Raw genomic sequence first — 16,866 nt, forward strand, 5'->3', positions numbered from 1 at the left:
TATGAGGGACCAGAACCTCCCCAATATGTGCATGAAGTAAATCCATGCTGTGAAGCTCTCTAGAAGGACCCAAACCATCTTCTGTAATAACACAAACGTTGTAGGTTGTCATGGAAACCCCAAAACCAACGACTTCGAGGCAGAGTCCCTAAGTTTGTGACCTAGAACAGCAGTGATGGGCCTTCAGGGGGTCCAGACCAATCTCCAGATCTGGGTCTGTCATCCTAACCTCCTGAACCAGCATGATGATGAGGCTGATTGTCACTGTCAAAGAGCTGCAAACACCCTCCATGCCACTCCAAGTCTGCGAGGAGTGAGACAAGGATCTGCCCTCCACTCCCCAGTCTCACCTAACTCTCTTCTGGAACTGCCTGTGGTCAACAGCAGCCCAGGGTTTGGCTTCTGCTGTCACTTGTGCAACTAAAACCAGAGAGACTGATGCTTTTGAGTCATTCTAAATTTATCAATGCAATGAAAACAACCCATTTAACTACTCATTTTCCAATGTAAGAAAATCACTTTGTCAGCAGAACTTACAATCACACCTCCCTGCCTCATGCTGGGGAGGATGACATGGAGAAGAGAAGTCCAGCCAGTGTGACCCCGGAGACCCAGGGCCTCATCTGCTCAGTCCAATACACGTCCCATGAGCCTGGCCCTGGCTTTGCTGATCATTCCCTGAGCTCTGGAACCTTCGCAAAACGGGTTTCTCTTCTTCTCCTCAGATCACATCCTCGAGGAACTCCTGGATCCCAGGCGCAGGAGAGGACTCTTACCGTCAATGACCTGGCTCTCAGGCCCATCACCTCCTCCCTTTCCCCAGTTTAATCCAGTGAATCTTAATTGTTTTGCAGCTATAGTTGTTTTTTGTTTATTTTTTGGGTGGCGAGAGGATATTTGAAGGCACCTTAGTTTTTTGGGATCTAGAGTCTATGAACCAACCCTCATTATCACGGAGAACCCTGAGATTACAGGAAAATTTCCAGAAAGCCCTGTTCTTTCTCCAATGTCAGAATATGGAGCAGTTACCAAATAGACCTGATCAGGGCCAAGTATGGGTTGGGTGACATATCTTGGATGCCACCAAGTCAAGGAAGGAGGATGAATCTCAGAAAAAGACAAATGTTCATAGTAATGTTTTACTCACCCATCTTCTGACTGAAAATAATGATAAAACTAGACGAAAATAGTAAAAACAACCCTAAATATATCCTAGATTCAGAAGACAAAAGAGTAAATCTCCAGAACAGCAACAAAGGGCAAATGAGCCCAGAGAGGTCAGCAGGAGATAGGACACAATTTTCCTGATGGTGCTGTATTCTAGTGGCCAAGGGAGACATCATCTGGCAGTACTTGTGCACTGGGGTGAGGGGTCTAACAGGAGTCCCTCACAACAACAGCAGCAACACTAGCAGTGACAACAACATAAGTCTGCCTGCCAGGGTATCCCTTATAGATTTTTGGTCCTCATGAACCAACAAGGTTCATTGCAGGATTTTAGGTCTTGAACTTGGTTTAAGATGGTCCTACACTAATAGAGACCCCAGGCACTGGCAGAAGCAAAGTTAAATGTCAGCTAATCCTGAAATATCGGGCAGCATCAGGACTGTGCAATACATCCTTCTCTTTAGCAGCCTGGATGTCATTAGTTATCTGGAGACATTTAATATCTCAGCCTGTGTCTCCAATAAGAGACCTACTCATTGAATGATTCTGATACTGACATCACAGAGATCCACATGCAAAATAAGGACGCCCTCCAGGAGAGCTGAGTGAAGCCAGAGGGGCTCATGGACCCTGGATCTGAGACCAGCAGGCGTGTTGTTGGGCAGGTCCAGAGAGGGCAGTGTCCTGGGCAAGGCAGGCACAGAGAAGGCTCTACTGGCTCTTGCAGTATTTGGGCAAACAGTGTCCTCACTGAAGTGCGGCTCTTCTGTACCCTTGTTTGTTTGCATGGTCAAAAACAAGATTCTCATGCCCACTACAGAGAACATGGTCTATAACATGTGGCCACATCCTCCCAATTTGTGCTCAAGAGTCTGTATGTGAAGGCAAAATATTATCTGATTGTGTCACATTTATCAGATATTTCTCAATTTCAGCAGTGGGCTGCCATAACGACAGAGTCCATGTTGGGAGAGAGAAAAAGCTGGGACACACACACAGAGTCCAGGCAAGTCTGACTCAGGATAGGGCACTATTCAGTGGTCCATCCATCTGCACAATTTACTAAACAGCAATTATTGGCTGGGCTTGGATGGGGGATAGGAGCCATTAGAGGATTTGACCAGGAAGATAAGGAATCTGATTAAGTTTAAGTCCAGCTGTTCATAGAAGATGAGTGAGGAGGAGGTGAGAGTGAAAGCAGGAGCCTGGTGGGGTTTGTGGATTTGGTACAAAGATCAGACTAGAGTCCTGGATGCGGGATGGAGCAGGTGAGGTGGAGAAGGTTGGTCAGACGCCGCATGTTTTTTGGAGATGAGGAAGGGGATGTAGGAAAGAGGTTTGGAGGGTAGTCCTTGGGGACTGCGTAAAATGTGAGTGAGTTGTACCTCCTGGATGAAGGTCTATGGACACAGGTGTGGGCTTGAGGTCCTGAGCTCATCCTTGTGATGGAAATATAGTCGACAGCCTTCCTGCTTGTTCAGTGGTGACAGGAATGTTGTAGTTGTGAACTGAGTAATCTCAATGGACTTCACTCCTTCTCTGAGATTTTTTTGACTTGTCCATTCCCCATGATCTCTCATGTCTCCAGGCTGATATCCCACATGGGTCAAAAATGTCCCTGCAGTCTCAGGCATCACACCCACACCATAAACCCTCCTGAATGAGAGTTGCCCTCCATGAGCCATTGAAGAGGAATCTCAGACTTCACAAGGACTGGACCACATCACCCACACCGTCTCCCCTGACTCCATGATGGTGAGTAGGGAGAGTATTGTCTGATTGGTTTGGAAAATGAAAGGCCTGTCCCTGGGCTGGGGCTGCAGCTGGGGAAAATCACATGCTCACCACATGACTGGGAGATTTGCGGTCTGAGAGGAGAGGAAAGGACAGAAGTTTTCCCTTCTTGGTCCCAGCATGCGCATCATCTGCTCTCAACCATTGTAATTCGTTCATGTTGGGTCTTCTACTGTGCACACTGGGAGCTGGGCAGGGGACACAGGCCAGGGGCACCTGTCTCATAAAACTCTGCTTCTGGCACCCTAATCTTTCTAATGTTCTGCAAAGGGTCATTCTCAGGAGCAATGACACCCACTGCAATCAGTGAGGTCCCGGTGTGAAATTCAATAGTCCCCGGAGAGATAGAAAGGAGCAAAACTCCCTCATGAGGACATCCTCTTCCCAGAGGGGGTGAGAAGGGCAATTTCATCTCAAGAACCCACACTAGTGGCCACTGCCTGCCATCCCCTTGGCTCCTCGCCTGTAACTGCCTCCTCTCTCAGGTGAGGAACAGTCCCAGAGGCCAAGCTCACGGATGTCTAGAGACACACTCCAGTCCAGATGCCTTGTGTCCCGTTCCCCAATAGAGTGATTGCTCAGGTCACTGAGGGCTCATTGCTGAGATTCTCCCCCTCACAGGGCCCAGGTCTCAGGTGCTCTGTCCCAGTTACCTTCCTATTCTGTGCGCTGGAGCTGGGAACAGAGTGAGCCTGACTCAAAACAGTGAACACCTGACTCTCATACAAGTAGAGAATGAGCCATGTAAAATATTCTATTCAACTCATACATTAGTGAGGAGACCAGTAAACAGTAATGATTGGTCAAAGAGCATAGCAAAAACCAAAGTACTTACATTCCACCAGGAATAGGACCTTTGGGGCAAAGTCTTTGAGTGTTGGAGACACACTGCTAAATCCCTAACAGGGAGGGATCACATACGAGGAAAGAATCTGTGTCCTGCACAGAAGGGGACCTGCCTCTATGGGGCCGGTCACTGCTCTGCACTTGATCCTGATCTAAGAGGAGTTTGTATATGAGACACGCCCTCAGTCCTCACCACTGAACAGCTAAAGGAGTTGTGGACAGACTCACTCCTGAAGAGTCTGAGTAGAGACTGACCTGTGGGGATGTGGAGGCTACACAGGGGCCACCTGGCCTGACCCTAACTCAGGGGGACAGTGGACAGAGCAGTGGGGATGGGGGAACTGTCTACTGGGCTTCGGTCACCCTGAAACACAATAGTCAGTCTGGGCCTGGACACCAGGGGGCACTCAGTGCTCATTCCTCAGCTTTCCGTGAGGGTTCACAGCTGCGACCAGCCACCTAGCACTGCCTGGTGCCCTCTGCCCAGGGCTCACAGCTGTGAACGCCCCACCCCAGGGCCAAGCTTAGGAAGTGGGACCTGAGCAAAGGCCACGTGAGAGATCAGAAAGCGGGGGCTCTGATTTGCATGTGTGGGCCCTCCCTCTCTCAGAGTATGAAGAAGGGGTGGGAGAGATCAGGGGGAAGCTCTGCTTCAGCTGTGGGGCCACAGAAGGCAGGACTCGGTGAAGATCTCCACCATGGCCTGGTCCCCTCTCCTCCTCACCCTCATCGCTCTCTGCACAGGTGACTAGATATGGGGACAAGGGAAGGGGCCTTGGGAAGATGCATGGGACCCTGCTTTCTCCCTTTGTCTCTAGTCCCTGGAATCACCATCTCTGTGTCTCTCTCACTTCCAGGATCCTGGGCCCAGTCTCTGACTCAGCCCGCCTCAGTGTCTGGGACCCTAGGCCAGACAGTCACCATATCCTGCACTGGAAGCAGCTCCAACATCGGGTATAGTTATAGTTATGTGGGCTGGTACCAACAGATCCCAGGAACAGCCCCCAAAACCCTCATCTATGCTACTAACAAACGACCCTCAGGGGTCCCAGATCGATTCTCTGGCTCCAAGTCTGGCAACACAGCCACCCTGACCATCACTGGGCTCCAGGCTGAGGACGAGGCCGATTATTACTGTGCTTCCTATTACAGCAGTGATAGTAGTGACACAGTGATGCAGGCCCGTGGGGAAGTGAGACAAAAACCTGCTGTGCCCTCAGCCATGGGGCTTCCCTGTGCAGCCCCCACTCCTCAGCCACGTCAGCTGCTTCCTTTGCTTGTGTGGCTAAAAGCAGCTCTGATACTCAGTTCAGGGAACTTTTTCTTGAACATGTGTGCTCATGCTCTCAATGTCTGCCCCCACAACTTGTCCTTGGTTTCAATCCATTTTCTGTTTTTCTCTAATCGAGCAGACATTCCTGGATGCTGGGGCAGGCTGCCCTGGGGACAGAGTCCACCAGGGGTGTGTGAGTCTGCCAGGGCTGCCATAACATAATACCACAGATGGAGCAGATTAACCAACAAACATGTGTTTCCTCACAGTTCTGCAGGCTGGAAGTCCAAGATCAAGGTGCTGGCAGGTTTGGTTTCTCCTTGGCTTGCAGAAGGCTGGGTCCTTGCTGTGTCCTCACAGGGCCTTTTCTCTGTGCACCCACCCCTGGTTTTCTTCCTCTTCTTATAAACACACCAGCCCCGCTTGTTAGGGCACCACCCTTATGACCTAATTACCTTAATTACCTCCTTCAATTCCTTATCTCCTAAGACAGTCACTACAGGGTTAGGGTCTCAGCATAGGGTTTTGAGGGACACAGTTCAGCCCATTTCAAGGAGTCAGGGCAGAAACAGGGAAACAAAGTCCAGCTGTGTTTGACTCAGGCTAGTTGACTCTCCAGATTATGTGCATCCACACCATTTACTGAACACCTACCATGGGTCAGACTTGGGTGAAGGGGCTCAGGACAGTGGGTGGACAAGACAGGAAGGGTCTCCATGCTCTGGGTGGTGACACTGTCTGGGGGAAGAGAGAGTACAAAGGAGCAAAAGACGCTGTACAGCATTGATGTCCTGGGAGAGTGAGGAGGGGTGAGCTTGGTGGGATGGAGATGGGAGCATTAGAGGGGTTGTCAGGGGAGCAACAAAATCCGATTTGTTTATGAGGCCCAAGTGCTGCATAGAAACTGAAGGAGGAGGAGGTTTGGATGTAGGGAGGGACTCGGTAGTAACTGTGGACCATACAAATGTTAGACAATGGGTCTGGTTAATGGGTGGAGCAGGTGGGATAGAGAAGAAAATTCAGATAACCAATGGCTTGGAGGAAGGAGGGATTGAAGGATGGGGTTGGGAATAAGAGGGACTGAAGCTGGGCTGTTGGGAGCAGTGTGGGTGGTGGGTGAGTCAATCAAGTCAGACAATGTGATGGCGCCATCTAATTCAGGCTGGATTATTTGACGCTCACATTTTCAAGAGATATGATCAGCTCTGACAAATGGGATTACTTGTTAGCAATTCTAGTAATGCACATCTCTAGTTTACTCTCGTCTTACATTTGATGAAAACTTCACCTGTGCCTGTTCAATTTCAGCACGTTGTTAGAGGGAAAGTACATGAAGGATGAACTTAGTCCCTTTGTTCTCAATGCTGCCATCATATTAGAAACTTTCCAGTTAGTAAAAGCCAGAAAGTGACACTCTCTACCAGATTACTTAATCTGAACCTCATTAGTGGGATTCTGTAAAGGGTTCATGTTTAAATGCTTCTAGAGGGTTACTTTATGCAAAATGCATTGATAATGCCTACTTGGCTTCCCTTCTCATTTACTTGAGGAAGAAAATCGGCCAAGACAGGACAGGTTGAAGACACCAAGACTTGGCTCCAGATGGGACCTCAGGCCTCAGAGCAGGGGGTCTGCTCTCCCACCAGGCAAGGTCACGGCACATGGTGTACACATCTTGATACCAGACATCCCTTGTGGGGACTGGAAGGCTGTGTTTGGAAGCAGGTGGTGGGATGGGGTGATGTCCCAGGCCAGCAGAGTCTAGTAGGAGAAATCAAGAAAACTCTCGTAGAAACCAAAGAGTGATGGACGCAACTAAAGGAAGACAACCCTTCAGCACAGTGATTAGGAGGACTTGGGCAATGCTTTACCCTAGAATAAAGAGAAAATAGTGGATGGATGGGTGTGGCTCCCTCCTGGGCACTGGGCAGTTTCCTTGTTGGGCAGGGTTGGCCCTCAGCCAGATCTGATAAGGGCTGTACTGAGACAGAAGTTTGCTTCAGCGTCCAGAACTGGTGCCTGTCCCAAGGCCTGCTTCTTGGGACTTCAATGGGCATGTTCCCAGCACATTTCCTGGGCAGGCAGGAGTGCCCACAGAGCGGTCTGCACAGGGCTGGGGCCAGGGCACAGAGCTGCCTCCAGATTCCCAGTCAGACTGAGGACAGCAGGACTGCCTCCAGGGCACTGATGGGCATGTGTCTTGTCTGCTGCCTGGATGGGCAGGATTGCTCCTGTACTGTTGCTAAGAGGGACTGGAACTGGATCATGGGCTGCTTCACGGTTCACAGCCAGGGACACGGTTGTCAGGGCTGCTAACTGAGGCATGGGCTGGAGTGACTCCTGCTGGGTCTCTGGCCAAGTGGTGCAGGTGGCAGGAAGAAGGCAATAAAGTGATTTGCCATGTCCCCAGGGGGATGATGTTGTTCTGGGCCTGTTGCCAGGACCCCCTGACCACGGGCCTGCCTTCTCAGACACCATTCCTCAGCCTTGGGTTCTGTCAGGATTTTACAGTCTCCTACCTGGATCCAGAAGCTCCCAAAAAGGCACTTTTGTCAATGGATGGCTGCCAAATCATGGTTGCTGAGTGGGGACATGAGTGGAGGACGTCCTATTCCATCATCTTGCTGAGGTCACTCGCCTGTCAAGGAATATTCCAAAATTTTAGGTAACTTATTTATTATTTTGTTCTCTTATGGTTAGTAATTTTTGTGTTCAATCTAAGATGTCTTTGTCTATTCCAAAGACATGAAGATGTGACTATATTTTTTCTTAGAACTTTTATGATTTTAGCTTTTATATTTATGACTATGATTCAAATCAAATTGAGTTTTACATATGGGATGAGGCAGTGGTCAGTGTTCACTATTTCCATACCACAGGCTGTGATCCATTAACAAAAAACCATTGATCATTTCAACAGAAAAAATTTGATAAAAAGTCGAACCTTGTTTGTGATTTTGAAACAATCTCTCAGGAAACTGGAATCAACGGGAAGTCCCATTACCTGATGGAAGACAGGAAAATAAATAAATCAACTAAAATAATCATTCTAAGTCATTTTTTATTCGAATTTCTCCATTCAAAACGGAGATAAAACAAACATCATGTGTCAAAGAAGCAATGTCTTAGAATTGCTGAGAGCAGCGCCCTTGGTCCTGCAGAGGACGTTCTAGATTGCGAGCTGCCCCACACGCAGGGAAGCCCTTGTCTGTCACAGTTATCAAATGAAATGGTCATGAGGAACAGTCCTCCAGGCTCTGTCATGTGTCACATCTTTACAGATTCTCATAGAAAAGATGTTCTTGAATTTAAATGCTACAAAATCTCTTCTTACCGCGGATCTGGATGTCTGACTCAATCCAAGGACAATACTTCACAAACCAAATTGGAAATAGGAAACATTTAAATAAAAAGTAATAACACGACATACATCCACTTCTCTGGAGAATGTAAACAGGGTCAACTAATCAGAAAAAAAAATGATGATAAGTATAATTGTCTCCTTTGTTCAGTATTTCTATCCTTAAATTTTATTTAAGAGAGTATGCACACTGGGGGTTCGATTTATGTTTGCAAATTTCCTTGTAAGTTATTATAATACAAACACATTATTGCTCCTGTTAGTATCTCCAGCAGGTGATGTGTGAGCCTGGTCCTGAAGGAAGGGGACAGCGGTGGGACAGGAGGACCAGAAGTGCTCAAAGAGAATGAGGCACTGGGGTTGAGGGTTAAGTATCCTCTTAGCAAGGGAGCCCCACTTGTGCTTTTGTACAGGCTCCAGGGGAGAGGTGAGGCAGGAAGGGGGAACAATGATGGCCACACACACACAGAGACTTTGAACGTGACACTCAACAGCTTTACATAATCTTGATGGGGAGAGAAACTGTGGGAAAGTTTTAAGCAGGGAGGTGCCTTTATCAGATACATGTGTTTCTAATATCACTCTAATTACAGAGTAAAGCATGGAATACAGTGGGCAAATTGTGGGATGCAGCCACAATGAGAGACTCTGCAAGGCCAGGGGAGCAGGGCTAGGCTCCTGCACGAGGCTCCTGGAATGGCGCAGAGCCGTGTGCAGTTGAGGGGAGGCTGTGGACCCAGCACAGAGAATCTCCGTGTCCATTTCCTGAGGGAGGTGAGGAGCTCTCAGTCAGCAAGAGTAGGCTCCAGAAGCCAAGAGGAATTCTGTGAGTCTGTGCACTGCGTGTTTCTCCTGCTGGGATCTAGGCTCCATGTTAACAGGAATTTCCCCCTGTTATGTCACCGTAATATCTACAAAGCCCAGAAACTGTGGCACAATGGGCAAAGTCAGCACATATTTGTTGGAAGAATATTTGAATTCTCCTGAATTGCACACCTTGGTGAAAGCAGATCTGAGGCAAAGATAATGATTTCTGCTTTCTGGATATTTTGACTCTGGAGTTCTGAGTCAAATTAAGAGGAAATGTTAAGTAGTAACGGTGATCTTATTGTCTATAGAACAGAAGAGATACATGCACTTGACCCTGGGGATATGGACTGCATTCCATAGATTTATGCAAAGGAAGAGGAGAAGGATGCAATGGGCCTGCAGGGACTGAGTAAAGAAACCACGGGGAGCAGGTAGATGAGGGAACAAACTGTGAGCACAGGTGACAAGCTCCAGGAGCAAATAAACTGCAGAGTGTTTGTGAGCTGGATGGATGTCTCATAACATTTCATGTAAGAACATGTAAGATAGACATTTGTCAACAAGATGCTAAATATAGAGCTCCTGATCCAGCATAAGACCAATGACATTCTAATATTCAACTTTGTAACCCCAAAACCTACAAAGGACCTTAGAGGGAAAACGTGTGAAGAAAGAATGATGGGTTGGTAATCTCTGTGTCCATAGATGAGACGGTTCTGAACAGGGAGAGATGGATGAAGGAAGCCAACAAATTAGGGTCTAAGACTGTCTCTGCCAGGTTGGACTTTATTCTAACACAAGATGTCATGATGGGAGCTGCACAGCTCAAATATTAGGATTCATTGTGCTTCTTTGATTTCTCATTAGCACAGCAAATAGACTACCTAAAAATTGGAGTTTAAGACGCAAATAAGGTTATGTGAGTTTATTTGTAATTCATTGCTTTAATGGACAAGTGATGGAACACTGAAAATAGATGTGCTCTCTAAACCACATAAAAATGAAGGGATATGCTGTTTGCAACATCTTCTCTGGGAGTGGAAACACCTTAACTTCCCATTTCTGTCCACTTTTTCACCTTCCATTTTGCAATCCCTAATGAGTGAGATAGAAGAGTCATCACCTCCAGTGCATGTGAATGCCATCACCAAACGATCAGACGATGGATGTGTGAATACAGGCAGCGATCTCTATTCACACATCCAAAAAACATCTGGGCTCTCAGGGCTTTGGGCCATGGTGAGGGGTGTTTCCTGTGACCAGGAGGGGACACTGCAGGACAGCCCTGTGGTCCCTACACAGCTGATCTGAGAGGACCATTCACTCAAAGGAGTCTGGCCTGAGAGCTGGGCCCTGTGCTCCCTGATGGGGACTCAGCAGCTGGGTCCTCTCAGTCCTGGCAGAGTCCCTTGAGCAGAGACCTTTGTCACAGCAGGTGCTTCCTCCCAGGGCTCTCCCAAGAGGTGAAGCCAATCTCCATTCTCCTCCTGTGTGGTGTTAGCTGAACTCCTGCAAAAGGGCTCAGGGAGGGGCTGGGCAGGCACCTGCTGGAAACCCATTTGCATGGACAGCACCTCCTGTGGCAGAGGGTGGAGAAGAAAAGGAGGCCTGGGTCAGCCCAGCCCCATTGTAGGGACCAGGGGGATGTGTGCACCATTGCCTTGACTGCTGTCTTCCTTGGGTGTCTCTCTCTCTTCACAGGTGGGGACAGGCCTCAGAGACTCAAAGCAGCCCACAGTCTGTGTCAGCCTCTCTCACTCAGAATCTGAAGCAGCTCAACACTGGTCTCTTCCCCAGCACCCACATGTGTCTGCAGGTTCCCTCTCCCAGCCTGTGTCCTCCCTCTCTGTTCCCTCTAAACCTCTGTGAGACTCTCCTGCACCATGAGCAGGGGCTTCACTCTTGGTACCTTCCGGATATGTTGGTACTGGCAGAAACCAAGAAGTCCTCCCAGGTGTTTTCTTACATTCCTCTCACATTCAGACAAGCACCAGGGCTCTGGGGGTCCCCAGGAAATTCCCCGGATCCAATGATGCATCAGCCAATGCTAGGGTTTTGCTCATCTCTGCACTCCAGTTTAGGCTCCCTAGGACACATCATGGCAACACAAAGGCTGTCACAGTGCTTCCCACTCATGTGGAGTGAGACAAAATCCTCCCCATTGCTCTGCTCTCCTCAAAGTAGAAGCCTGGGGGGTTCCTCCAACTCCGCCAACACTGGGTGGGCTCTCAGGTCTGCACAGACAGAGCCTCACAGACATTCCTCAGTCCTGGGCCAGAGACTCTCAGGATATGGCCATGTCCAGGGCAGCAGAGACACTGGCCCCATAGACCCCATCATGTGGGTGACCATAGTTCACTTCCCAGCTCCAATAAAGACTGAATCTTTGCGTGCTCACCTGTGTAAAGGAAGTCAGGATCATCTACGCAATGGATTGTGGGAAGATTAAAGAAATCACTACATGAACTTGCCACACTGTGTGACCCAGACCAGCTGCTCTGATCTTTGTCATCACTCACACAGCCTATTCCAGGCCCACACGCTCCAGGAATGTTCTCTTCCTGTTCCTTCCCTGACCCCTGCTCCTCCCCTTTGCCCCATTCTCAACACTGACCCATTAAGGAAGGACATTTAAAGAGAACTTGTTTTTCATTTGGGGAGATCTGAATTGAAAACCTGCGGCTTCCAAATATGAGACATGCATCGTGGGCATGCTTCTGAATTTCTCTTTGTGTCAATGACATTATGTGTAACCAAGGAGGTGAAGGACATATATACTGAAAACTGTAAGACATCATTGAAAGAAACTGAAGAAGACATAAAGCAACGGGAAAGATACTCTGTGCTCAGGAATTGGGAGAATAAACGTAGTTAAAATGTCTATATTACCTAAAGCAATCTACAGATGTAATGCAATCCCAACCAGAATCCAAATGACAGGGCCGGCCCAGGGTCTCAGGGATTAAGTGCGCATATTCTGCTTTGGCTGCGCAGGGTTCACCGCTTCAGATCCCGGGTGAGGACATGGCACCGCTTGCCAAGCTATGCTTTGGTGCGCGTCCCACATATAAAGTAGAGGAAGATGGGCACAGCTGGTAGCACAAGGCCCGGCTTCCTCAACAAAAAGAGGAGGATTGGCAGTAGTTAGCTCAGGGCTTATTTTCCTCAAAAAAAAAAAATAAATAAATAAATGAAAGAATCCAAATGACATTTTTCACAGAAATAGAACAAAGAATCATAGAATTTATATAGGACAACAAAAGACTCCCCTGAAAAGCCAAAGCAATTACGAGGAAAAAATACAAAGCTGGAGGCATCACCATTCCCTGAAATTTAAATATACTATCAGATAAAGTAACATAAACACTTGGTACTGGCAGGAAAATGAACACAGAGCTCAATGGAACAGTATCGAGAGCCCAGAAATAAAACCACGCGTCCATGGACAGCAAATCCTTGACAAAGGTTTGAGGGCATTCAGTAGAGAAAGAAAGGCTCTTCAATAAGCGTTGTTGGGCAAACAGGGCAGCGACATGCCAAAGAATGAAAGTAGGCCATTATCTCACACCATACACAAAAATTAACTCGTACTGGATTTAAGACTTGAATCCAAGACCCGAAACCATAAAATCCTAGAAGAAAACACAGGCAGTATGCTTTTTGACTCCAATCTTAGCGGTATCTTTTTGAACACAATGTCTTCTGAGTCAAAGGAAACAAATATATAAAATAAACAAATGGGACTATATCAAACCAAAAAGGTTCTTCAAAGCAAAGAAAACCATCAAGACAAAAAGATAATCCACAAACTGGGATAAATTATTTGCGAATCAGGTATACGATAAGTGGTTCATTTCCAAAATATATAAAGAACTCATACAAGTCAACAACAACAAAATAAAGATGCAGACCAAAAAATGGATGGAGGATATGAACAGACATTTTTTGAAAGAAGATATACAGATGGCCAACAGGCTCATGAAAAGATGTTCAACAAACCTAATTATTGGGGAAATACAAATGGAAACTAAAATGAGATATAACTTCACACTCGTCAGAATGGCTATTATTAAAAAGACAAGATGTATGTGTTGGAGAGGATGTGGAGAAGAAGGAACCCTCGTACACTGCTGGTGGGAAAGCAAACTGGGGCAGTCACCAGGGAAAACACTCTGGAGATATCTCAAAGAGTTAAAATAGAAATACTTAATGATTCAGCTATGCCACTTCTGAGTGTTTATCCAAACCCATGAAAACATGAATTCAAAAGATATATGCAGTCTTATGTTCATAGAAGCATCATTCACAATAGCCAGTATTTGCATGCAATGCAAGTGCTCATCAGTGGAAGAATGGATAAGGAAGATGGGGTATATATGTACACAGTGGACTCCTACCCAGTCATAAAAAATGACAAAGTTGTGCCATTTGTGACATAATGTATGGACACTGAGGGCATTATGCTAAGCTAAATAAACGAGACAGCGAAAGGCAAATACTGTATGAGTTCACTCATATGTGGAAGATAAACAGACACACATATGGATAATCAGAGGAGATTCACAGTTACCAGAGGGGAAAGGGGCAGGGGGAGGGTGAAAGGGGTAAAGAGGCTCTTGTGTATGGTGGCAGACGGAAGCTGGACTTTTGGTGGTGAACTTGATGCAGTCTGTACAGAAGCTGAAATATAATAAGCTACATCTGAAATTTAAGCAATGTCATAGACCAATGTGACCTCAATAAAATATTATTTTAAATTTACATAGTGTGATTTGTTACATTTTTCTGTACTGAGTGATAATGTCTGTGTCCTCTCTAAGAAAACTTTGTCTATTCCAATGACAGGAAGATGTTATTTTATAATTTTTCTAGAATCTTTATGATATTAGCTTTGATGTTTATGAATAACTTGAATCAAATGAAGTCTCATATTTGGGATGAGGCTATGGTCAATGTTCATTATTGCATACTATAACTCTGTGATCCATTAAAGGAAGAACCATGATTATCCCAAGGGAAAAATTTTTTTGATCCATAATTCAACACGTCTTTGTGATTTTAAAACAATTTCTCAGGAAATTGGGAATAAAATGGAAGTTTCTTACCCTGTGATTAGACAGTAAACAAACAAAATCAAAACTAAATTTTCATGCCAAGTCATTGTGAAGGGTTCCCTATTAGAAGTGCTCCATTAGAAAAGGGATAAAGAAACACGATGCGTTCAGGGAAGTAGAATCATGGAAACTGTTACAAGTTTAGTGTCCTTGGTCCTGCAAGGGGCACACAGATTGCAGAGTTAGACCACTCGCAGGGAAGACCAAGTCCACCACAGCTTTCAAATTAAATAATCATGAAGAACAGTTCTCCAGGCTCTCATTTCACAGAGCGTCATCATTAAGGACACTCTGAATTCAAATGCTACCAAATCTCCACGTCTCTCCACTTATCCTGGATGTCTGGCTCAACCTAAGGATGATAGTTTTCTCAAAGTTGGGAAGATTCAATGTTTGAAGAAACAGTAATCGCCTAATACACAAACACTCCTCTGAGGAGTGTAAATAGGTTCAATTAATAAGGAAAAATAATGACAGAAAGAATCGTACTTGTATTCTTTGTTCAGTATTTCTATCCTTAAATTATAGTTAAAAAATATGCACACATGTGGTTAAAGTTCCAGGTTTGGAAATTTGTTTGTAAATAATTATAGTAAAAACAAATTATCCCTCCACTCAGTGTGGTGAAAATTCATCCAGCAGGTGATATGTGAGCCTGTCCTGAAGGAAGAGGGACAAGAGAGCGACAGGAGGACAAGAAAGTCCCCCAGAGGAGGGAACACTGGGGTCCAGGGTTAAGTGTCCCCTTTGCAAAAGAGACCTGCTTGTGCTTTTGTAGAGGCTGCAGAAGGGGGAGGTGGGGCAGGAGGCAGGGGAAGAAATGATGGCCATGTCGAGAGAGACCTTGGATGTGGCACCTAATATTTTTAATTCATCTTGATGAGAAGGGGATCTATGGAAGATTTTTAAGCAGGGAGGTGCCTTTATCAGACATATGTGTTTGCAATATCCCTCTGAATACAGTGTAAAGAATGAAATATAGTGCACAAGATGGTGGGTAAGACCACACTGAGGGGCTCTGCGTGGCCGGGTGAGCAGGGATGGGCACCTGCACTCAGGGACCTGGAACGGGCAGGGAGGGGTGAGGACCAGGGGAGACTGTGGACACAACATCCAGGACTTCAGTGTCCATGTGCCGGGGGAGATGAGGGGTTCTTGGCAATCAGGAGTGGGCTCCAGATTCCCAGGGTGTTATCAGCCACGTGATGACATTCTTCTGTGACTCTGTTCACTGTGTGTTTCCCACACCGGGATCCAAGGTCCGAGTGAATAGAACTTTTCCCCTGTTCTGTCACTCTGTATCTACAGCACCCAGAAAACTTCCTGGAGCAGAAGACAAACACAACACATGCTTGTTGAATGAATATCTGCAATCTTATGAATGGGAAACCTGGAAGAGGTGCAGATCTGAAGCGAAGATAAAGATTTCTGCTTTTTGGACATTTTGAGTTTGAGATCCGAGCTGATTTGAGAGGAGATGCTGAGTAATAACCTTGATCTTACTGTCTGTAGAACAGGAGAGACAGTGCTTGAGCCCTCGGGAAGGCGACCAGTGAGACGGACTGGATTCCACGGGCTCCTGCAGCGAAAGTGGAGGGTGAGGAGCCTGCAGGTGCTGAATAAAGAGCCCTCAGGGAGCAGGGGGTGGGGGAGCAAATGCTGAGCACAGGAGACAAGCTTTGTGAGCAAATAAACTGAAGACTATGGGCGAGCTGGGTGACTGTCAGGTGACATTTCACTTAACAACATGTAAGATAGCCGTTTGCCAACAAGACGCTAAATATAGAACTCATGATCCAGCACAAGATCAATGGCATTCTAATATTCAACTTTTTAACCCCAAATCCTACAAAGGACCCTAGTGAGAAAAGGTGTGAAGAAAGAATGCTGGGGTTGGTAAGCTCTGTGTCCACAGAAGAGATAATTCTGAACAGGGAGAGATGGATGAAGGAAGCCAACAAATGAGGGTCTAAGACTTTCTCTCCCGGGTTAGACTTTATTCTAATACAAGATGGCGTGGTGGGAGCTGCACAGCTCGAATACTAGGAATCATTGTGCTTCTTTGACTTGTCACTTAGCTCAACAAGTAAATTGGCTAAAAAATTGGGGACTAAAACACCAAGAAATGTATGTGAGAGTCCTTGGGATCATTGCTCTATTAGACAAGAGATGGAACACTGAAAATGTATGCATATTCCAAAGCACGTGCAAATAAAGGGCTTTGATGATTGCAGCATATTCTCCGGGGCACGAACATCTTAATTGTCATTTCCGTACATTTCTGAATCTTCCACAGACAGAGACTCCTTCTGGGAATAAGATAACCACAGTAATCATGCACAGTATATTGGAATCCCATGTTCCAGGAATCAGACTATGGATGTGTGAACAGAGGCAGTGACCTGTTGACCTGCAGAACCAGATGGGCTCTCAGGGTTTTGGACCATGGTGAGGGGTGTGACCTGTGATCAGCAGGGGGTGCTGTGGGACTGCCCTGTGGT

General features: G+C 46.5%; 1 long non-coding RNA gene across 2 annotated transcripts in view; it reads left to right on the forward strand.

The window, feature by feature from the left end:
* The first annotated feature begins 4,384 nt into the window (after positions 1 to 4,384).
* The window catches only part of LOC106822261 (uncharacterized), a 47,635-nt gene continuing 35,153 nt past the window's right edge, over positions 4,385 to 16,866 (forward strand). The window contains exon 1 of one of the 2 annotated variants that reach the window (XR_011505579.1): positions 4,385 to 4,551. This is a non-coding gene — a long non-coding RNA (uncharacterized lncRNA). The remainder of the gene's footprint in view (positions 4,552 to 16,866) is intronic. The other variant, XR_011505580.1, reaches the window with a different exon arrangement.

The sequence above is a fragment of the Equus asinus genome, chromosome 8, assembly GCF_041296235.1.
Source record: "Equus asinus isolate D_3611 breed Donkey chromosome 8, EquAss-T2T_v2, whole genome shotgun sequence".
Taxonomy (NCBI): Eukaryota; Metazoa; Chordata; class Mammalia; order Perissodactyla; family Equidae; genus Equus; species Equus asinus.